Source organism: Bos javanicus, chromosome 16, assembly GCF_032452875.1.
Source record: "Bos javanicus breed banteng chromosome 16, ARS-OSU_banteng_1.0, whole genome shotgun sequence".
Taxonomy (NCBI): Eukaryota; Metazoa; Chordata; class Mammalia; order Artiodactyla; family Bovidae; genus Bos; species Bos javanicus.
In genome coordinates this window covers 36,276,291-36,301,400 of record NC_083883.1, presented here as the reverse complement: position 1 = coordinate 36,301,400, position 25,110 = coordinate 36,276,291, and the positions used below count along the sequence as shown (strand labels likewise).

At 39.3% G+C, this 25,110-nt stretch overlaps 1 protein-coding gene and 1 pseudogene across 5 annotated transcripts in view; both read right to left on the bottom strand.

Moving 5' to 3' along the window:
• Positions 1 to 25,110, bottom strand: part of RGS7 (regulator of G protein signaling 7) — a 479,738-nt gene that overhangs the window by 279,326 nt on the left and 175,302 nt on the right. The gene's annotated exons all lie outside the window — the stretch shown is intronic.
• LOC133227698 (E3 ubiquitin-protein ligase ARIH2-like) overlaps positions 24,094 to 25,110 on the bottom strand; it is a 91,317-nt pseudogene continuing 90,300 nt past the window's right edge.

Below are 25,110 nucleotides of genomic sequence, written 5' to 3'. Positions count from 1 at the left end.
TTCCACTTCATGGCAAAAAGATGGGGAAACAATAGAAATAGTGAGAGACTTTATTTTCTTGGTTCCAAAATTACTGCAGATGGTGACTACAGCCATGAAATTCAAAGACACTTGCTCCTTGGAAGAAAAGCTATGATGAACCTAGACAGCATATTAAAAACCAGAGACATTAATTTGCCAACAAAGGTCCATATAATCAAAGCTATGTTTTTTCCAGTTGTCATGTAAGGATGTGAGAGCTGGACAGCAAAAAAAGCTGAGCACCAAAGAATTGATGCTTTTTAACTGTGGTGTTGGAGAAGACTCTTGAGGGTCCCTTGGACAGCAAGGAGGTCAAACCAGTTAATCCTAAACGAAATCAACCCTTAACACTCATTGGAAGGACTGATGCTGAAGCTGAAGCTCCAATACTTTGGCCACCTGATGTGAAGAGCTGACTCATTAGAAAAGACCCTGATGGGAAAGAAAGATTGAAGGCAGGAGGAGAAAGGGATGACAGAGGATAAAATGATTGGATAGCATCACCGACTCAATGGACATGAGTTTGAGCAACTTCTGTGAGATGGTGAAGGACAGGGATGCCTGGCATGCTGCAATCCATGGGGTCGCAAAGAATCAGATAGGACTGATTGATTGAACAACAATTGATTCTACTTCTTCATCCTATTTTTTTTATCTTTTTTTAAAAATTTTATTTTATTTTTAAACTTTACAATATTGTATTAGTTTTGCCAAATATCAAAATGAATCCGCCACAGGTATACCTGTGTTCCCCATCCTGAACCCTCCTCCCTCCTCCCTCCCCATACCCTCCCTCTGGGTCGTCCCAGTGCACCAGCCCCAAGCATCCAGTATCGTGCATCAAACCTGGACTACTTCATCCTATTTTAATATGAAATTTCCATGATCACATAAAAACAGAGCTTCAAAATTCATGAAGCAAAAACTGATAGAACTGAAAGAAACAAATTCACAACTATAGTTCAATATTTCAAGACTTTTTGTAATCAATAGAACAGACAGAAAAGGTGAAAAAACAGGCGACTTCAACCATGGCACCAATTGATATTTATAGAATATTCATTCCAACAGTAGAATACACACATTCTTTTAAAGTGCATTGGGACATCCACGAAGTTGAACCATAATCTCAGCCATGAAACAAAACTTAAGAAATCATAAAAATTAAAATCTTACAAATTCTCATTATAATAGAATTAAACTTGAACTTAACAACAAAGAGAAACTGGAAAATCCCCAGATGTTTTGAAATTTAAAAACATGCCTCTAAATAGCCATGAACCCAAAAAAAAGTCACAATGGAAAACAGAAAGGATTTTTAATTGAATGAAAATGAAAACACATTATATCAAACATGATGGGATGCATTCAAGACTGCTTAGAGAAAAATCCATAGCATTAAACACTAAAATTTAAAAAGAGTAATTTTCCATATTAAAAGTTAGGGAAATAAGAGCAAACTAAAGCCAAAATAAACAGAAGAAAGAAAATGACAGTCATGAAAAGAAACCAGTGGAACTAAAAACAGAAATATAGATAAAATCAAACATTCGTTCATGAAAAATAAACTAAACTATTGACAAATATTTAGCCAGTTTGATAAAGAGTAAAAGAGAGAAGATACAAATCGTCAACATTGGGGATACAAAATGCCCATCACTATAAACCTTAACAAATACTGAAAGGATAATAAAAATGTTACAAAGCAGATATTAAGCCATTTCTACCTACCCTTCAAATTTTTATGCTCAACTCAAAAACCTATTTATGAAGTTCATAGAGGATTTATTCATAATTTCAACCCAAATACCTTTAATAATCTCGTGGTTAAATAAACAATGATGCATCCATGAAATGAACTATGACTTGGCAATAAAAATAGAGCACTAATACCTGGCGATGCCATAGTTGAATCTAAAATGTTATATTAAGTGTAATAAGCTAGATTCAAAAGACTTCATGCAATATTACTCTGTATAAAAGGTATAGAATATTCTGGAAAAGACAATGTATAAAATATTGTATAAAATATTCTGGAAAAGATAAAATATAGGGACAGAAAATAGATAAAATGTTTGCAAGGATCAGAAAGAATGAACCTTAAAAAAATGGAAGAACTTAGACATGTGTGAAGGGGGAGGGATAGAATGATATGGGGTAAAATATTCTTAGAAACCGCACAAAGAAGGGAGCTCAAGAATCAGGGTTAACAAATAACAGAAGAGAATAACTGGTTAAAATGGAAAGGATCCCACAGAAAGAGAACTCTGAAGAAGAAAAGGTCAAGCATTGTGATTGCCTGTGAAGTTCCAGAATGCTCTTTATCCTATAGTCCATGGGGAGGGGTGGGGACAGGTGTGATGTGCAAAGTCTTAAAACACACAGCACACATCATGAATGTGAAGTGGGTACTGTACAGTTTTCTTGGTGAATAAGGGAGACATTCATTAGGCAAAAAAATAAAATCAAGGTAACTAGAGCACTCCTTCTTTCTCTCTAAAAAGCTAACAATTATGGTGTCTGCCAATTTAGAACAGAAATATTTAAAAATGAAAGAATCCAATTTAGGGAGCTCTCTTTAAAAGTTAGTGGATGTATCAACAAAAGAGAAGAGACCATTGTCTTAATTGCCTTTTTACTTTTTTTTCTTCTTCCCATCTGCTACAAAAAAAAAAAAAAAGCGAATATATTAAAAGAAATGTTAATGGAGGAAATATCATTAATGTTTTAAATTGGCTTTTCACAGAGTAACAATACATAAGCTGTAAAACAGAAAATATATTTAAATAGTATCAATAATAAAATGTTCCACTTGAGGGCTTTTAAATGTTTTATACTAAAAATTCATATTTAAACATCTTGCTCTCAGAAGTGCTGAGTTTCAAATAATATTCACATACATATACAGGCATACTGTATGTATACACATTTAGGTATACAAAAGTGAAATTATTTATTAATATTCTATCTATAGTCTTAAATTCAAGGATCAGCAACAGAATCCACAGATAGACCCCTACATTCATGTTAATCATTATTTTTGAATTTTTTTTTTTGCTAATTCATTAAATAATTAGCTAATGGAGAAAAATGGAAATTCATTATCTTGAACACTTTCTGACTCTAATTTTGAAGAAACTCCTAAAAAGGATTGTTGTTTTTCAGTTGCCAAGTCGTGTCTGACTCCTTTGCGATCTATGGACTGTAGCCCACAAAGCTCCACTGTCCATGAAATCCTCCAGGTAAGAATATTGGAGTGGGTTGCCATTTCCTTCTCCAGAGGATCTTTCCAACCCAGAGATCGAATGCACATCTCCTGCTTGGCAGGCGACACCAGAGAAGCCCCAAAAAAGGATTATAAGGTACCAGTAATGATAACAAGAGGTAATGGGTTTTGATAATTCACAGTTTGGGTGAAAAGAACTGTGGAGGAAATTTTCAAGACACTAGACTTTTCTCACAGCTGTGAAGCTCATTGCTCAAGCCAAAACTAAGCAGTAATGTCCCTTTTTTTGCATTTAAGCCCCATCTAATCTATTATCAAATTTAGTTGACTCCAAAATACATCTCCCCATCCTTATTATAACCAACCTGGTCCCACATATCATTATTATGTCAAGAACTAATACAATACCTTTTCAAGTCTCCTGTTGCCATTCTTACTGTGTTATGATCCATTTGTCTCATGATGTAAAGAGTGAACTTCGAAAAATCTAATCAGAGGGTTTCACTCTTCTAAAAACTTCTCATTGGCTTCCCATCAGATCAGATCAGATCAGTCGCTCAGTCGTGTCCGACTGCAACCCCATGAATCGCAGCACGCCAGGCCTCCCTGTCCATCACCAACTCCCGGAGTTCAGTGAGACTCACGTCCATCGAGTCAGTGATGCCATCCAGCCATCTCATCCTCTGCCGTCCCCTTCTCCTCCTGCCCCCAGTCCCTCCCAGCATCAGAGTCTTTTCCAATGAGTCAACTCTTTGCATGAGGTGGCCAAAGTACTGGAGTTTCAGCTTTAGCATCATTTCTTCCAAAGAAATCCCAGGGCTGATCTCCTTCAGAATGGACTGGTGGGATCTCCTTGCAGTCCAAGGGAGAAGTTCTAATTTATGCAGAGAGTGTGGCTTCCCATACTCTCTGCATAATTTAGAACTTATTAACCATGATTTACATATGTATGTTTTATGGAACTCCCACCAGTGTGACTAACGTTATTCCTTGTCACCATCTTTTCACTTACCATGCTTACCCCATTGACCTCCAGTTCTTCAAATACACTGAGCTATTTCCTCCTCAGAACATTGGACTACCTACCACTCTGCTTGGAATTCTCTTCTTGCTCACCTACACATGTCAATCTTAAATAAATATCACCTCTTTGAACAGGCCATGTGACCACCAAATTTAACAATTCTCCAGTCACATTACATGATTCAACCTAATTTTTTTTTCCATAATGCTTCATGCTATCTTAAATTACCTCCTTTCTTCCTTCATTCATATTCTCTTTCTTTTTTCCTTCCTTTGTGAACTGAATGCATCTTCCACCCCCAATTTGGGGGTGGAATTTGTACTGAAGTTATAACCCCCAATATGATAGTATTTAGAAATAAACTTTTGAGAGGTAATTAAGGTGTATGCAGGTCAGGAAGCAACAGTTAGAACTGGACGTGGAACAACAGATTGGTTCCAAATAGGAAAAGGAGTATGTTAAGGCTGTATATTGTCACCCTGCTTATTTAACTTCTATGCAGGGTACATCATGAGAAATGCTAGACTGGAAGAACCACAAGCTGGAATCAAGATCCCCAGGAAAAATATCAATAACCTCAGATATGCAGATGACACCACCCTTAAGGCAGAAGAGGAACTAAAAAGCCTCTTGATGAAAGTGAAAGTGGAGAGTGAAAAAGTTGGCTTAAAGCTCAACATTCAGAAAACGAAGATCATGACATCTGGTCCCATCACTTCATGGGAAATAGATGGAGAAACAGTGGAAACAGTGTCAGACTTTATTTTTGGGGGTTCCAAAATCACTGCAGATGCTGACTGCAGCCATGAAATTAAAAGACACTCCTTGGAAGGAAAGTTATGACCAACCTAGATAGCATATTCAAAAGCAGAGACATTACTTTGCCAACAAAGGTCCATCTAGTCAAGGCTATGGTTTTTCCAGTGGTCATGTATGGATGTGAGAGTTGGACTGTGAAGAAAGCTGAGCACCAAAGAATTGATGCTTTTTTTAAAATTTTTTTTATTTTTAAACTTTACGATATTGTATTAGTTTTGCCAAATATCGAAATGAATCCACCACAGGTATACCTGTGTTCCCCATCCTGAACCCTCCTCCCTCCTCCCTCCCCATACCCTCCCTCTGGGTCGTCCCAGTGCACCAGCCCCAAGCATCCAGTATCGTGCATTGAACCTGGACTGGCGACTCGTTTCATACATGATATTATACATGTTTCAATGCCATTCTCCCAGATCTCCCCACCCTCTCCCTCTCCCACAGAGTCCATAAGACTGATCTATACATCAGTGTCTCTTTTGGTGTCTCGTACACAGGGTTATTGTTACCATCTTTCTAAAGTCCATATATATGCGTTAGTATACTGTATTGGTGTTTGGAGAAGACTCTTGAGAGTCCCTTGGACTTCAGGGAGATCCAACCAGTCCATTCTGAAGGAGATCAGCCCTGGGATTTCTTTGGAAGGAATGATGCTAAAGCTGAAACTCCGGTACTTTGGCCACCTCATGCGAAGAGTTGACTCATTGGAAAAGACTCTGATGCTGGGAGGGATTGGGGGCAGGAGGAGAAGGGGACGACAGAGGATGAGATGGCTGGATGGTATCACCGACTCGATGGACATGAGTTTGAGTGAACTCCGGGAGTTGGTGATGCACAGGGAGGCCTGGTGTGCTGCAATTCATGGGGTCACAAAGAGTTGGACACGACTGAGTGACTGAACTGAAGGTCAAAATAGATGGGAGAAAAGAGGAAACAGTGACAGATTTTATTTTCTTGGACTCCAAAATCACTGCAGACAGTGACTACAGACACGAAATTAAAAGACACTTGCTCCTTGGAAGAAAATCTATGACAAAATTGACAGCGTACTAAAAAGCAGAGATATCACTTTGCCAACAAAGGTCTGTATAGTCAAAGCTGTGGTTCTTCCAGTAGTCATGTATAGATGTAAGAGTTGGACCATAAAGAAAGCTGAGCACCAAAAAATTGATCCCTTCAAACTGTGGTGCTGGAGAAGACTATTGAGAGTCTCTTGGACAACAAGGAGATCTAACCAATCAATCCTAAAGGAAAGCAACTCTGAATATTCATGGAAGGGACTGATGCTGAAGCTCCAATACTTTAGCCACCTAATGCGAAGAGCTGACTCAATAGAAAAGATCCTGATGCTGGGAAAGATTGAGGACAGGAGGAGAAGACGGTGAACAAGGATGAGATGGTTGAACTCAATGGACATGAGTTTGAGCAAACTCCAGGAGATAGTGAAGGACAGGGAGGCCTGGGTTGCTGCAGTCCATAGGGTCACAAAGAGTCAGACAAGACTAAGTGACTGAACAATGACAACAAAGGTCAAAAGGATGAGGCCCCTATTATGGGATTAGTGTACTTATAAGAAAAGGAAGAGTGAGAGAGACAGAGATCTCCACATGCACACTTTAAGGAAAGACAAGGTGAGAACAGAGGGTGAAGGCAGCTATTTGCAAACCAGGAAGAGAACTGTTTGCAAGACCAGGAAACAAGTTGGCTGGCATCTTGATCTTGCACATTCCCCAGCCTCCAGAACTGTGATATTTGTTCCTTTCTTCCCTCCTTCTTTCCTTTTTTCTTTTTCCTTCCCTTCCCCTCCTTTATTCCCTCATTCCCTTCCTTCCATCTGTTCCTCCCCCTCCTTCTCTCTCTCCTCCTACCTACCTTCCTTCCTTCTCTGCTTTTATCCTTTAAAAAGTAAGAATCAAATATGAGATATTTTGCTTACCACTATGCCAGGAATAGAGAAAGCACTTAAAAATGTGTTTACATACTGATATCATAGAGATAGCTACAAATCTGATTGTTCATTCAGTGAATATTTATAAAGAGACTACATATTCCAAACACTGAAATATGAGACAGAAAATACCATTGTCTTCATGCAGCCCACACTGAGCTGGACAGAGAACAAACAAGAAAATGAACAAGAAGAAAATTTCAGCCTGCAATAATTGCTGGTAATAAAATAAGAGGTACTGGCAAAGAGCTTTACAATGGGCATTTTCAAAAGGGTTCAGTAACCAAACTCACCAAAAAATCAAGTGAAGTGTTCAAGTAAAAATGTTTTGCAAAATTTTTATATCTCAGTCCCCTAAATCAATCAACAGAAGCAGTTAATTGTCCATAAAACTCCTCAAATGGAAGGTTCACTGAACTGCTGCCCTAGGAAAAGAAAATAATGGCTCAGTGCTCAAGATTAAAGAGTAGACTGATTCTTTCTTCTTTATGTATTGTGGGATTTTGAGTAGAAACTCTGACATCATTGCTGCTGCTGCTGCTGCTAAGTCGCTTCAGTCGTGTCCAACTCTGTGCGACCCCATGGACAGCAGCCCACCAGGCTCCCCCATCCCTGGGATTCTCCAGCCAAGAACACTGGAGTGGGTTGCCATTTCCTTCTCCAATGCATGAAAGTGAAAAGTGAAAGTGAAGTCACTCAGTCGTGTCCGACTCTTAGCGACCTCATGGACTGCAGCCTACCAGGCTCCTCCGTCCATGGGATTTTCCAGGCAAGAGTACTGGAGTGGGGTGCCGTTGCTTTCTCCGGACATCACTGCATTCTGTTTTCCTCTCTAAAATAAAAATAGTAGTAATTCTTAGTATTTGTTTAGGACACAATTCTTCTCACTTGGCCTTTGCCTCACACTCTACATCTCACGTTCATGTCTGAGTCAACCAATGATCACTGGAATGAGACTACTGTGACACGCTCAGTGATGTCCACAGATCAGGAGGCATTTCCAGAACCACACCAGTATTCTCTTTTGGAAGATGGAAGAAAGACAGTGACAATGAGCATCCCAATGAACTGGTCTAATTTCAACCCTTAGCCCTTCCCAGTTAGCCATATCCCCATACAATTTCCTTTTCCATGACAAAGAGGAACATTCCAGGTAAATAGGATACTATAGTTTCCCTATTCCAACTGTATGTCCCAAGCCAGTGCCACACCAGAATCAGAAACAATATCCCAAACATGCTCAAAATACTACAGAAATTCTGTGTTCAAGCAATGGTTTTGTTCTTTCCAATGTGCCGAGGTGGTCTAGAAAATAGGGAAGAAACCCTGAGAGATTTGAAAATATAATTAACAGAGAGATATTCAGGTGAGGTAAGAGGAGCTTCATTGTTTTAATGGCACTATCAGGCAGTGAAAGAACTTGCCAAAGAGATCACAGCACCACAGTTGAAAATCTCGGAGCACTCAGGCAGAAGTGGAGCTCCTATGAAGGCAGAGGCCTCTATCAACACCAAGTCTCTGGATGCAGGATCTACTGCACATGGAGTACAGGTGGAATGGTAATAAAGTCTGGTCAACTTTTTGCTGGTTGAGCATCTCTCTCCAAAGAAAACTGATTACTAAATCAGTGTCAACCTGGAGCAATGTCTCTAGTGGTCTGCTGCAGGTCACTGTCCAACTTGACACCTTTAACAGAGACTTAACAGCCTGGGGCACACAGATGACACACTTATCACATGCGAAATAATGCACAGTCCAGAAGAACACAGCATGAATTGGGTAAGAGTATCTTGATTCAGATAATGTGGCATAACGGATCTTTAATGAGATTCTATTTAGTAAATCCAAACCTTTCCCTTAAAGATAAAACAAAACCCCAGAATGGATAGGAAGAAAGTTATTGAACATCAGTACGATTAAGACTTAGGAATCTTAACTGATCATTAATAAGGAGCACACGGTAAAGAATCCACCTGCAATGTGGAAGACCTGGGTTCAATCCCTAGGTTCAGAAGATACTCTGGAGAAGAGATAGGCTACTCAGTCCAGTATTCTTGCCTGGAGAATCCCATGGACAGAGGAGCCTGGTGGGCTACAGTCCATGGGGTTGCAAAGAGTTGGACACAACTGAGCAACTAAGCACAGCAATAAGAATAATAATAAAATCATAAAATAATAGCAGCTAACAAATATCAAGGGTTTAACATGTACTGAGCACTGCTCTAGTCATTTAAAGTGTCTAATATTTCAAAATCATTAATTCATTCACTCTGTACAAAACCCTTGAAGCGTAATAAATTACTGGCATTCCCATTCTATAAGTGAAGAAACTGAAGTACAAAATAACTTAAAATGCATCAATATTGAATTGAAATTGTCAAAAATATTAATGTGATCTAAAAGCCAGACACAACTTAGCAACTAAACCACCACCACCAAGCGTTGTTAAAGAATAATGCCCAGAACAAGAGAATTAATAATGCTTCTCTAGTTTCCCCACATCAGCCTGCACTGAAAGTATTCTGTTGTAGGAAAAATTGAGTCTCTCTTTAACTCTCTTTAAGAGAGGCTATGCAACCACTAGATTGGTAAATTTAGACCTTTCTATTATTTAACAGAAAGAGAAGAACATAACAGCTTGCAGGGGTCCTCAAGCCTTGGGCTGTCCACCTGGTGTCTGCACTTCTGCAAGGAGTGGTCATAGAAATAATAGCAGGCACATTCCACAGAGTGTTTACTTTGTTTCTCAAATTACAAAGAACAAGGTTTAGATGTGAAGGACAATAAGAAGAGACTTAATAATAGTCAATAAAAAGATTTCTAGTGGGAATCAAACCTTGTGGAGGATTAACAAGCTGTAGACACAAGATGACATAGAACCAAGTGATTGCCAAGGATCATTATGCTGTGAGTCTATCAATAAATTAAAGGCACTGTTTTGGTAACACATCAGCATAATTAAATCCAAGGCTAACAGTATATTACGGTTACCAAACCAAAAGTCCTCTGAGAAGGCCTCCACTTACACCTCTGTGTGTTTCAGTTAAATTCAATAAACATTTATTGACTTTTATATGCCTGATTACCCATAGGCAGGGATCATGACTTACTCATAAGCTTATAGCTTACTTTCCCCTGAACAAAGTAACTATTTTAAGAGAATTCCCATCTACTAATTTGAAATATGCTACAAATAGTTATTTCAAGAGTATACTGACATAAAGCAAACTTATAACCATAAGAATTTGAACTTAGGCACACATTACCTTGACCTTAATTGTTTTCAACAGTCCCTAAATCCATTTTACATTAGTTTTAAATTGCCTTTCAGAATAATGCATGTTCTGGATAAATAAATTAATTGAATTAAAGGTTGCATCTTTTATTTTCCTGCATAATCTGATTTGGGTAATTTTACTTTTCTGAAGCTTAGTTCAGATATTTTTTGCTTTGATTGAGCTGTTTGTTTTTTGTGTGCTTGCTGTTTTTTTTGTTTGTTTGTTTACTATTAAAATTTTCTCCTAAATTATGTTTTTGTCATTTTCATTCCATTTTTGCCATCTCACTATATTCCCATTTTGCATAATGTTCATGCTAGTTCCTGGAGTGTGTCATCAAGTTGCTAACAAAATCACTCATAGAACATTGTTCTAACAACTCTTCACTTTATTTCCTTCTAAAATAATAAACTGCTGTTATCTGAATTTTAGGGAGCTAACTATGTGGTTTCTATTTCTTTTAGTCAGCACAACCCTTTTTTGTTGGTACAATATTTTCCAATATTTTAGTGGCACAGGAAGATTAAGTAACTTGTCCAAAGTGTTAGAGTGAGTTAGTGATGGAACTAAACTCATTAATTCGTCAGGCTATCCTCTTCTAACTATCCCAACCCCACCCTAAAATGAAAGATAGGCATAGTATAGTATCAAGTAGATAACAGTTTCAATATTATCTTTAAACAATGCATTTCATTCTTAAAACAGCAACTTTATTGTAAAGTTTAGAAACCCTTAACCTTCGTAAGGAAAGACCCCATTACTCTAGCTCAGTGGCAAGAAATGCAAAGCATGGGGACCAAGGCATTCAGAGCAGAGGTAAGTCTCCTCTGTACGCAACAAAAGAAAAAAAAATCACAAAAGATTTTGCAGCCAAGGCTATTCTAGCATATGGCTGGTAGTCATAAAGGTGGTTTTTTTTTTTATTTTTTTTATTTAATAGCATCTGCTATACCAGTTTTGGGGGCTTCCAAGGTGGCACTAGTGATAAAGAATCTGCCTGCCAATGCAGGAGACGCAAGAGACATGGGTTGGATTTCTGGGTTGGGAAGACCCCCTGGAGAAGGGGCTGGCTACCCACTCCAGTATTCTCACCTGGGAAATCACATGGACAGAGGAGCCTGGCACATTACAGTCCATGGAGTCACAAAGAGTAAGACACGGCTAGCCACTGACCACACAACACCACACAGCTGTATCAGTTTTATTTCTACAAAACAACCAAAACAATCTTTTATAAGTAACCACACCTAGCGCAGTTTGAACTTCCTAAATGAAAAGCGTCTCTGTATTTCATCAAGTTTTAGTTCACGGAGGTAACATAGTTGGGTATCATGGTCTCAAAGAAAGAAAACTGGACCAAGAGTAAAAAGAAATGGCTCAGAATCATTGTTCTGTCTCATGGCCTCAGTTGCTTAATCTGGAAAACAACTGTGTTTTTCACAGGCTTCTAAGAACCCAATATAATGATGTTAGGTGAAAAGCATTCAGTGTACGGTGACAAGTCATACAAGCAGAAAACCAGTATCACCATAAAACTCCTAGAAGATAACATAGGAGAAAAATCTAGACGACTTTCAGTCTGAAAATGATATTTTTTAGATACAAGACCAAAGGCACAATCCATGAACAAGAGAATGAAAAAGCTAGACTTCATTAAAATTTACTGCTCTGCAAGAAACAAGTCAAGAGAATTAGAAGACAAGATTGGGAGAAAATATTTTTGCGGAAAAAAATCTTATAAAGGACTGTCATCCAAAATATACAAACAACTCTTAAAACTCAACAATAAGAAAACAACTTGATTGTAAAAATGGTCAAAGAGCTGAACAAATACCTCATCAAAGAATATAGGCAAATGGCAAATGAGCATTTGAAAAGATGGTCCATATGTTCCATATGATATGTAACCAGGGAAATAGAAATTAAAACAATGAATTATCACTTCGCCCCTTTTTAAATGACTGAAGTTCAGAAAACTGACAACTCTTAATGTTGGAGAGGACGTGGAACAGTAGGCACTCTCACCCATTGCTGGTGAGAATGAAAAATGGTACAGCCATTTTCAAAGACAGTTTGGCAGTTTCTTACAAAATTAAACATACTCTTACTACACAAGCCGGGCTTCCCAGGTGGCACTAGTGGTAAAGAATCCTCCTGCCAATGCAGGAGAAGCAGGAGATTTCGGTTCAATCTTTGGGTCGGGAAGACCCCCTGGAGTAGGAAATGACAACCTGTTCCAGTATCCTTGCTGGGAGAATCCCATGGACAGAGGAGGCTGGCCGACTATACTCCTGGGGTTGCAAAGAGTCGGACACGACTGAGTGTTTGACTACATTGTTACACAAGCCAGCAACTGTACAAAAGAATTTAAAACTACATATACACAAAACCTATACACTAATGCCTACAGCTGCTGCTGCTGCTGCTAAGTCGCTTCAGTCATGTCCGACTCTGTGCGACCCCATAGATGGCAGCCCACCATCCCTGGGATTCTCCAGGCAAGAACACTGGAGTGGGTTGCCATTTCCTTCTCCAATGCAGTAAAGTGAAAAGTGAAAGGGAAGTCGCTCAGTCCTGTCCAACTCTTAGCGACCCCATGGACTATAGCCTACCAGGCTCCTCTATCCATGGGATTTTCCAGGCAAGAGTACTGGAGTGGTTTGCCATTGTCTTCTCCAATGTCTACAGCAGCTTTATTCATATCTGTCAAAGCTTGGAAGCAACCAAGATGCCCTTCAGTAGGTGAATGGATAAACTGTGGTACATTCAGACAACTGAGTATTATTCAGCACTAAAAAGAAATGAACTATCAAGTCACAAAAAAACCTGGAGGAAATTAAATGCATATTACTAAGTAAAAAAAGCCAGTCTGAAAAGTTACATACTGTATGATTCAACTATATGGCCTTCTGGAAAAGGCAAAACTATGAGAGAGTAGAAAGATCAGTAGTAGCCAGGGGTTAAGGGGAAGGGAAGGACAAATACGTGAACCATGAATGAAGGATTTTCAGGTCAGTGAAACTACTGTATATGATACTGTAATGATGAGTACAAGTCATTTTAAATTTTCCTAATCCCATAAAATACACAAGACTAAGGGTGAGCCCTAATGTACACAATGGACTTTGGGTAACAATGATATGTCACTGTAGGCTCAACAATTTGTGACAAATGTAGCACTCTGGTGAGTGATATTGATAAAAAAAAAAAGGAGGCTATGTGTGTGTGGTGAGGTGGGTGAGTCACACTCACACACACACATACCTTCCATTCTATTTCACTATCTAAAATTGCTCTAAAAAATAAAATCTATTAGAAAATCAATATCATTACCAGTAATTAAATTAATTCAGTCAATAAAAATTATAATTAACCCTATCAGATTTATACTATGAGGAGACAGTTTATAGTTTATAGATACTCTAACATCAAAATGTAATACTTGCATATTTGTCTTTTGGGATAATGTGTGTCACTGCTAAGCTTTCATCTTCAGAGCACAGTAAGCAGAGATGGCTTCACAGACATGTAGCCTGGGCAGTCATACAGGGCAACATGTTTAGAAGGCCCTGTGCTTCTAAGACATGCTCTGCTCTCTCCAACCTGAAATCTAATTAGTATCTGAACAAGGGGCCTTGCATTTTCATTTTGCACTAGACCTCACAAATTATGTAGCCAGTCCTGCCAGTGACGATACAAGCTGAATCTGGGGGAGAAAGAGAAAGAGGTGGGCTTTGAGGAGGAAGTTCCTGGTTGTCTGAGCAGGAAAGGCCCTCAGTTGTACTGGACTGCAGCACTGAATCAGAACCCCAGGGACCTTGGATATCAGTCAGTCCCACCTTCTCATTTCAGTTGAAGACACTGAGGCCTCCAGAATTTTGGTGACTTTTCCAAGGTCCCCAGCTCATCAGCGGTACACTCTGCATTCTGTCTAATGAATGACTTGCCCAGGAAAATAAAGAGATCTTGTAGGAACAGCTTTGTATCCCAGGTTATAAATATTGCTTCCAGAATCAACACATCCTTCTATTGCTCCTTGGTCTGAGCTCCATTTATTTGGGAACTCTCTCACATTTCCCCAAAGTTCCTGGTATCAGTTACTGAGAAAATGGGTCGAACCTTATATTAATCCAAGTGTGTGTTTTTTTTTTTTTTCCCTTTTTCTATTTACCCTCAATTATTTTCAGCTTCCTGGTGAAATACACCTGAGAATAACCTTCAGCCACATACTGTGGACTCTGCTTTGATGCTGCTGACTTGGAAAGCATTTGGAATGCATTATTTATCTATTAAACTGCTCCTGAAGGATGAGGACTTATTGCTAGGTAATGTCTTGTTTACAAGCATGTCCTTGGGTATCAGATACTGGGCTTTCATTACCAATCATAAATCTCACTTGAGGTGGCAAAGCACTGAAATATCTCTGCTCCAATTATTACTTTGTGCCCATCTCATACAAATCAGAATGAATCCTGAATGCAAATCAAGTTATCTATCTTAGGCTGTCATAACTCATGTGAAGCTGGACCATATATGACAGGAAGTGAAACTTAGCCATAGGAATGGAAAGAAGAAAAACCCCTTGAATTCTGTATAAACATTACTGGAAAAACAAACAAACAAACAAAAACATTAGTCAACACCCACCTCCCTCCTCAGAGTCACACTCAACATCATTACTGAATTTTTCGGTACTCCTCTTTATAGCAGTCTTTTAATTGCCACCATAAAGATTAGGACATGAACTCTTACCACAGTTTACCTTGAATATTAATAATATTAATAAATTACTATAATAAGCTAACAATATTAATATTAAACCACTTACACATAATGTAAGTATAATTCTATTACAGACTTTGCAATTCTTTTGCTATTGTTTAAAGTACATAGAGTCGCAAAGAGTTGGACACAGCTAAGTGACTAAACATGTATGCAGGCAAAGTACACTCACCCATGTTCAGTCAGGCAGTCAGTTCAGTCGCTCAGTCATGTCCGACTATTTGCAACCCCATGGACTGCAGCACACCAGGCTTCCATGTCCATCGCCAACTTCCAGAGCTTGCTCAAACTCATGTCCATTGAGTCAGTGATACCATCCAACCATCTCATCCTCTGTCATCCCCTTCTCCTCCTGCCTTCAATCTTTCCCAGCATCAGGGTCTTTTCCAAGGAGTCAGTTCTTCATATCAGGTGGCCAAAGTACTGGAGTTTCAGCTTCAACATCAGTCTTTCCAATGAATATTCAGGACGAGTTCCTTTAGGATTGACTGGTTGGGTCTCCTTGCAGTCCAAGGGACTCTCAGGAATCTTATCCAACACCACAGTTCAAAAGCACCAATTCTTTGGCTCTCAGCTTTCTTTATGGTCCAATTCACATCCATACATGACTACTGGAAAACCCATAGCTTTGACTAAACAGACCTTTGTCGGCAAAGTAATGTCTCTGCTTTTTAATATGCTGTCTAGGTTGGTCATGGCTTTTATCCCAAGGAGAAAACCCATGTTATTAACCCCATAAATACACTGTCATTAGTTTAGGTATAAACATTCAGTTGACTTCAAATAATTTTAGAAACTAAAACATTAATTATATTTATCTGCATATCAAAAAATGTCCTTTGCTTTTTTTCCCCTGTATTTCTAAGTTTCCTGAATACTGAATACTTTAGCCTGAATACTCTGTTTTACCGTATCTAGAATTGCAGACATATCAGCAACAAATTCAGTTGTTATTTATCTGAAAATGTCTTTATTGTGGGCTTCCCAGGTGACTCAGTGGTAAAGGATCCACCTGCCAATGCAGGAGACACAGTTTAATTTCTGGGTTGGGAAGATCCCCTGGAGAAGGAATTGGCAACCCACTGCAGTATTCTTGCCTGGGAAATCCCATGGACAGAGGGGCCTGGCAGGCAACAGTCCATGGGGTCACAAAGAGTTAGACACAACTTAGTGACTGAGCACACACACATGTCTTTATTGTGCTTCTATTTTTTTTAGATATGATGTTGTTTAGTACAGATTTCTAGATCAACAATTTTTTCCCCCAATACTTGAAAGATATCATTCCATTTTGTCTGGCCTCAACTATTGCCAATGACATGTCTTTAAAAATTTTTAAACTCTCATCATGTTTATCCAAGATGTAATGTTTCTTTTTTCCTCTGGTTGAACTTAAGATTTTATTTTATTTTATTTATTTTTTTTTTAAGATTTTATTTTAATCTCAGGACTTCAGTAGATGCACCTATGTATGGTTTTCTTTACATACATTGGCTAAGATTCTTAGAGATTCTTCTTCTTGAGCGTGTGTGGCAGAAATTTTATTACAGAAAAAAGAACAGAGAAAGCTTCTGACACAGACATCAGAAGGGGGTGGAGAGTGCCCCCCCCCGATAGTCTTATCAAGGCCTTATATACTTTTAACAGACCCACTCCCACAACATACATCTTAAGATAACAAAATTAGTCAGAAGGTTCCTTTTAAGAAGGAGAAACATGTCCTGGAGCAAGATACACTGTTCTTATACAATCAGAGCTTAAGGACTTGTTTCAGACGTATTCTAACTTCTGTCTGCTTTTGATTACTTCCCAGTGACGTGAGGGTTTTTAAAATTTTCCCCCAGAGTTTAGCTTTTTTTTTTAAGTTTTTTAATTATCTTTTTAAATTTTGGCTGCCCTGGGTCATCATTGCAGTGAACAGGCTTCTGTTGCTGCAAAGCATGGGCTCTAGAGCGTGCAGGCTCAGTAGCTCCAGCTGGTAGACATCCAATGCCTTTCATATCTCATATGAGCGGGGAGAATAATGTCTTTAAATTCCCAACAGAAAAAAGTATACTCCAAGAATTGGCATTATTGAAGTATCTCATCTTTCAGCTCATCTATTTGTAAGGATAGATAACTATGTACATTTCTTCTTTAAAAAGAAGAGAAAAAACCATGGACAGTTTAATTCTAAAGATTTAAAACATGTTTGACTATGACTTTCTATACTTAAACCTTCAAACAGTGTTCAGGAAGTCACTCTAAATCCAGCTCAACTTTAGAAAAAATACATACCAAGTAAGACAGAATCCTATCAATACCAGCCAGATTTGTAGGAAGAGATAAGCAGTTTTCTGGAGGAAAGTCCACTCTGCTTAGGAAGTTATGGTGCAGGTATCATTTCGGCATGCCAAGAACGGGCTTTCCTTTCGTCAACAGCATAAAGAGTTTCCTTTGTGTAAATTCTTCTTTTTAAAGTAATTTTATTTATTTATGTCTGTGCTGGGTCTTGGTTGCTGCACAGGTTTTTCTCTAGTTGGAATGAGCGGATGCTACTCTGTAGCCACAATGCACGAGCTTTTCATTCCGGCGGCTTCTATTGTTGTGGAACACCAGCTCTAGGGCATATGGGCTTTGTAATTGTAGCACATGAGCTCAATAGTTGGCAGCTTCTGGGCTCTAGAGCAGAGGCTCAACAGTTGTGGCAGAAGAGCCTACCTGCCCCGCAGCATGTGGGATCCTCCTGGATGAGGGGTTAAACTCCTGTCTCCTGCATTGGCAGGCAGACTCTCCACCACTGAGTCAGCAGGGAAACCCTCTTCTTTATTCTTGGTCCAAGTTTTTGGACATGTCTGCCCCAATCCTTGATCTGGCCACATAACCTGGGTCTGACCAACTGGCTTCCTGATCAATATAATTGATTCAGGAATGAGTCTGTGGCTCAAATATGTTTAAAAAGATACCATCATGGGAATCTGAACAGAACAGTTGGTAACATGAAGCTTTCTTTCACTGAGTTAGATGACAGAACATAAACTTGGAATCTGGTAGTGATCATTTGCCATCTCTTGTTGAGAGTCGAGCTAAGAATAAAAATCAAAGCTAAGAGATATAGAAAAGAGTCCCAACAAATTCATTTAAGCCTGCATCCAGCAACTTTGATAAACGGATCTGAAATTTCACTTATTTGACCACTTTAATTGCCCTCAAGACATTTTCAATTAAGCTGGTGTTACAGACTGAATGTTTGTGTCATTCCAAAATGTATGTGTTAAAGCCTTAAACCCCTAGTGCAACTATATTTGGAAATGGGGCCTCTAAAGAAGTAATTAAGGTTAAACAAGGTAAAAGAAGAGCCATCAGAAAGTTCTTTCTCCTTCTCCTACTCATCCAACCCCACGAGCACCCTGAGGAGAAGCCATGTGAGGTCACAAGGAGAAGGTGGCAGTCTACAAGCCAGGAAGTGAGTCCTCACCAGAAACCAAATCTGCTGGAACCTTGATAATGGACTTAGCCTTCAGAACTAGTAGATGATGGACTATTAGCCTTCAGAACCGTAAGAAAAATCAATGCATGTTGTTTAAGCTACCCAATCTGGGCTATTTTGTCATGGCAGCCAGAGTAGGCTAATATAGTTAGAGTCATTTAAAACTATGAATACTGTCACCATATAATATGGCAGCAAGGGTTCCATAGGCAGATTTGTATTACAACCCTATCATGCCAATTTACTCCACTGACAAAACTCCCCTTCAAGAAAAACCATACTGTATTCAGTAAAAGAGCCCCATTAAGACTAAAAATCCACTGTACTAACAAAAACCTTTAAAATTTACTTTAAAAAATTTTCCTTTTACCTTTCCAAGTGGTTCACTGGCAAAAATCAAGGTTCCAATTAAACTAAAAGGACTTTGCAATCACACAATTGCCACCAATTATTCACTTAACTATTATGTGTTAAGCCTAGACTAATTACATTTTTCTCAAATCAGAGCCATTTCACATAAGCCACTCAGGATTATCTCAACTTGACACAAGAGTACAATACTGAAAATGGTAATAAAGAATTCTCTACTATAGGATAAGCTTTCAAATGGCTTTTAATAAATTTTAAAAGTTCTAAAACTCGAACAAGGCTAACCATGTAACTGGTATATCTCTTTCCAATTTTGAGGCACTAACAAAAAGAAATATTTTTATGAGAATTAAATAATTGGAGACAAAAGAAAAAAAATGAAGAATAAGGAAAGAGGGAGGGAGGGTGGAAGGAAAAAGGAAGAAGGAAAGAAAGGTCAAAGGGGAAAAGGGAGGGTAATTAGTGTGTCTGTGTATGTAAGTGTGAGAGTGTGTGTGGCTCCTTTGTCCATGGGATTCCCCAGGCAAGAATACTGGAGTGGGTTGCCATTTCTTTCTTCAGGGGATCTTCCTGACCCAGGCATTGAACACCACCCCCCCACCACCCCACCCCCCCCACCACCTCCGCCCCGGGGATCTCCCACATTGCAGGCAGATTCTTTACCATCTGAGCCACCAGGAAAGCCCACGTATGTATGTGTGTGAGTGTGTTACATGTCCTTGAATTACACACTTCTTCACCCTCAAATTCTGTTAACTCTAATAGGATGGACACAATGTGCTTCTTGCATTAGAGTCTCAAATATCTTCTTTTACCCTCCTTCACTACCATCTGTCCAGGTGAGAACTTTTGCTTTATGGGAAATGGAATTTAATAGGTAAAACGGACTCAGTAAGTTTCACCACAAATAGGAACATTATTTCATGTTATGGTCCATAAAATATATGTCAAACTAAATCCTCAGTAAACACTAAAACCACTTCTAACCCATGGGAAAAACAAGTGCATTTCCCTGACACACTTTCGAGTATAGTTAATGCACAATATCCACCAGAGAAGATCACCATCATAGGTTCAATTGAACGCTCAACATAAGACTACCATAGGGCACACTTAGTGTCAAGCTCACTTGGAGCAATGGTGTTCAATCTTGAGTATGCACTGGAATCACCTCAAGGGACTGTTAAGACACAGACTGCTGTTCCCCACCTCTCCTCTTCCACCTGGGTTTCTGATTGAGTAGTCCTGAGATAAGGTCCCAGAATTTGAACTCTAAGTTCCCTGGAGATAATCATGATGGTAAACTGGAGAGCCACACTTTAAGAACCCCTAATGCTACAGATGTATCTTGCCAGCAGAGGAAAGCACCAAGTGTCCCTCTTTCTGGGAAGTCCTTGTAGTAGCTCACCCGGTTGTCAAGAGTTACGAAGTTCACATCTGGTAGGTGTGAGGAGCATCCTGGTTCAGAAAATACATGCCTCATATCTTTTTAAAGTAACTCCACAGTCCTAGGTTTCAGGACCCCCAAAAGGGACATGCTGATTACTCAAGTCACAGTCTGGGACCAAAATTAAGCCTTCCTATCAGGCATTTATAGGTCTCTCAGTCCAGGTACTGCTGCTGTTGCTGCTGCTGCTAAGTCACTTCAGTCGTGTCGGACTCTGTGTGACCCCATAGACAGCAGCCCACCAGGTTCCCCCATCCCTGGGATTCTCCAGGCAAGAACACTGGAGTGGGTTGCTATTTCCTTCTCCAATGCATGAAAGTGAAAAGTGAAAGGGAAGTCGTTCAGTCGTGTCCGACTCTTACAGGACCAATCAATACCAAACAGGGGTCAGTTTTACAATGAAGCCTGGTAACAAAGTTGACCCAAGCCATCTTTATATGTTTCCAGGAAAACAGTACAAGGAAGACAAACGAAGGTCAAAGAGAAAAAGATATTTTGTTTACTCTTTGCCCACTACATGCATATCTTAATTCATATTATATTCCTGTATTAAAAGGTGATAAAAACTTTTTAAAATGTGTACAAAATTTCTTCATTCATTCCTTAATTTTTTTCACTCTTGGCTTAACTAAATCTCAAAGCCAAGAGTTGGAATGATCATTCCAATAGAAGAAGTGGTAGTTTGCTTTGGGCTTCCTCATAAACATCATCTGCATTCTAAATTGCCATTCATATGACAATGCAAATTTTTTTATCTGATGTATGTGATATCACAAGTTCCACATAAAGGCAATCTTTAAATTCCATACGAAGAATATTTCCTAATCTCTAACCTGATACAAGAATACACAGAAGAACTATACAAAAAAGATCTTAATGACCCAATTAACCATGGTGGTGCAATCACTCACCTAGAGCTAGACATCCTGGAATGTGAACTCAAGTGGGCATTAGGAAGCAGCACTATAAAGAAAGTTAGTGGAGGTGATGGAATTTCAGTTGAGCTATTTCAAATCCTAAATGATGAAGCTGTTAAAGCTCTGCACTCAATATGCCAGCAAATTGGAAAACTCAGCAGTGGCCACAGGACTGGAAAAGGACTGGAAAGGTTTTCATTCCAATCCCAAAGAAAGGCAATGCCAAAGAATGTTCAGACTACCGCACAACTGCACTCATTTCACATACTAGCAAAGTAATGCTCAAAATTCTCCAAGCCTGGCTTCAACAGTACATGAACCGTGAACTTCCAGATGTTCAATCTGGATTTAGAAAAGGCAGAGGAACCAGAGATCAAATTGCCAACATCCACTGGATCATCAAAAAAGCAAGACAGGCCCAGAAAAACATCTACTTCCACCTTATTGACTATGCCAAAGCCTTTGATTGTGTGGATCACAAAAAACTGTGGAAAATTCTTCAAGAAATGGGAATACCAGACCACTTTACCTGCCTCCTGAGAAATCTGTATGCAGGTCAAGAAGCAACAGTTAGAACTGGACATGGAACAATAAACTGGTTCCAAATCAGGACAGGAGTATGTCAAGGCTATATATTGTCACCCTGCTTATTTAACTTATATGCAGAGTACATCATGCAAAATGCCAGGCTGGATGAAGCACAAGCTGGTCAAGATTGCTGAGAGAATTATGAATAACTTCAGATACAGAGATGACACCACCCTTATGGCAGAAAGCAAAGAAGAACTAAAGAGCCTCTTGATGAAAGTGAAAGAGAAGAGTGAAAAAGCTGGCTTAAAACTCAACATTCAGAAAACGAAGACCATGGCATCCAGTCCCATCACTTCATTGCAAAAAGATGGGGAAACAATGGAAACAGTGACAGACTTTATTTTTGGGGGCTCCAAAATCACTGCAGATGGTGACTGCAGCCATGAAATTAAAAGACACTTGCTCCTTGAAAGAAAAGCTATGATGAACCTAGACAGCATATTAAAAAGCAGAGACTTTACTTTGCTGACAAAGGTCTGTCCAGTCAAAGCTATGGTTTTTCCAGTAGTCATGTATGGATGTGAGAGTTAGACTATAAGGAAAGCTGAGTGCCCGAGAATTGATACTTTTGAACTGTGGTGTTGGAGAAGACTATTGAGAGTCCCTTGGATTGCAAGGAAATCCAACCAGTCTACCGTAAAGGATATCAGTCCTGATTACTCATTGGAAGGACTGATGCTGAAGCTGAAACTCCAATACTTTGGCCACCTGATACGAAGAACTGACTCCTTGGAAAAGACCCTAATGCTGGGAAAGATTGAAGGAAGGAGGAGAAGGGGACAACAGAGGTTGAGATGGTTGGATGCCATCACCGACTCAATGGACGTAACTTTGAGCAAGCTCCGGGAGTTGGTGATGGACAGGGAAGCCTGGCGTGCTGCAGTCCGTGGGGTTGCAAAGAGTTGGCCACGACTGAGTGACTGCACTGACTGACTGACCAACCTGATCTGCAAATAAGAAGAACATTTCTACTTTCACACTCTGTCATATACATTTTCCACCTGATTGCTATTATGGTCTGCTTCATTTGGTTATGTTACATATTTGAAAAAATTTATATATACATATATATATATATAACTTTACAGTATTTAGTATTTAAATAAATATTCAATTTTGCAATTTTAGAGTTTAACCCTGCCAATAAAAGTAATTTTGAGTTGTTAACTCTGGTCACATTTGCCTAGGAATCTCTTTAAAAATATCAATGCCTGAGCTGTACTGCAGACAAATTAAGTTAAAATGTCTAGATCAGATCAGATCAGTCACTCAGTCGTGTACGACTCTTTGAGACCCCATGAATCGCAGCACGCCAGGCCTCCCTGTCCATCACCAACTCCTGGAGTTCACTCAGACTCACGGTCCATTGAGTCAGTGATGCCATCCAGCCATCTCATCCTCTGTCATCCCCTTCTCCTCCTGCCCCCAATCCCTCCCAGCATCAGAGTCTTTTCCAATGAGTCAACTCTTTGCATGAGGTGGCCAGAGTACTGGAGTTTCAGCTTTAGCATCATTCCCTCCAAAGAAATCCCAGGGCTGATCTCCTTCAGAATGGACTGGTTGGATCTCCTTACAGTCCAAGGGACTCTCATGAGTCTTCTCCAACACCACAGTTCAAAAGCATCAATTCTTCAGCGCTCAGCCTTCTTCACAGTCCAACTCTCACATCCATACATGACCACAGGAAAAACCATAGCCTTGACTAGCTGGACCTTTGTTGGCAAAGTAATGTCTCTGCTTTTGAATATGCTATCTAGGTTGGTCATAACTTTCCTTCCAAGGAGCAAGCATTTTTTAATTTCATGGCTGCAGTCACCATCTGTAGCGATTTTGGAGCCAAATAGCTGTGAAAAGAAGAGAAGCGAAAAGCAAAGGAGAAAAGGAAAGATATAAACATCTGAATGCAGAGTTCCAAAGAATAGCAAGAAGAGATAAGAAAGCCTCCTTCAGCGATCAGTGCAAAGAAATAGAGGAAAACAACAGAATGGGAAAGATTAGGGATCTCTTCAAGAAAATCAGAGATACCAAAGGAACATTTCATGCAAAGATGAGCTCGATAAAGGACAGAAATGGTATAGACCTAACAGAAGCAGAAGATATTAAGAAGACATGGCAAGAATACACAGAAGAACTGTACAAAAAGATCTTCATGACCCAGATAATCACGATGGTGTGATCACTGACCTAGAGCCAGACATCCTGGAATGTGAAGTCAAGTGGGCCTTAGAAAGCATCACTACGAACAAAGCTAGTGGAAGTGATGGAATTCGAATTGAGCTATTCCAAATCCTGAAAGATGCTGCTGTGAAAGTGCTGCACTCAATATGCCAGCAAATTTGGAAAACACAGCAGTGGCCACAGGACTGGAAAAGGTCAGTTTTCATTCCAATCCCAAAGAAAGGCAATGCCAAAATGTCTAGAGACAGGGCCGACACAGAATATACTTTAAATTCCACAGGTATTTCTAATGTGTATTCAGGATTAAGAACTTTTGAATGTAGTCTATTCCTATGAGAAAATTATTTTTCTTCTCTCTCATTCTCCCTTTTCTTCTTTCCTTTTTTTATAGTGGGAAACGTAGAAAATTCCTCAAATAAGGGAGAGAAGATACTGGGAGACAGATTTCAAATTAGATGGGGTGTTATAGTTTTATGAACCTTATTGGGTTCTTATAAAGATCATTTTAATCTTAGGGCAGGGAGACTCTTCCTGTAGTGGCAGTGTAACTGTTAATATTATTAATATTGTTGATACTCTACAAGTATACTAACGATTTAGATTCTAATGAAATAAAAAGAAGAAATGAAAAACTTAAAAAACAGAGGGAGACAAAAATAAGGTTCTTCACTTCAGTTAAAGAAGAAACAATAACACAACTCTCTATTAGTTAATAAGAGCTAATATTTATTTCTCTGTTTTTTTTTAATGTAGATGTGGCTTATACAGCCTGAAAGTGAAAGTCGCTCAGTCGTGTCCAACTCTTTGTGACCCCATAGACTATACAGCCCATGGAATTCTTCAGGCCAGAATACTGGAGTGGGTAGCCTTTCCCTTCTCCAGGGGATCTTCCCAACCCAGGGATCGAACCTAGGTCTCCTGCATTGCAGGTGGATTCTTTATCAGCTGAGCCATCAGGGAAGCCCAAGAATACTGGAGTGGGTAGCCTATCCATTCTCCAGGAATCAAACCGGGGTCTCTTGCATTGCAAGTGGATTCTTTACC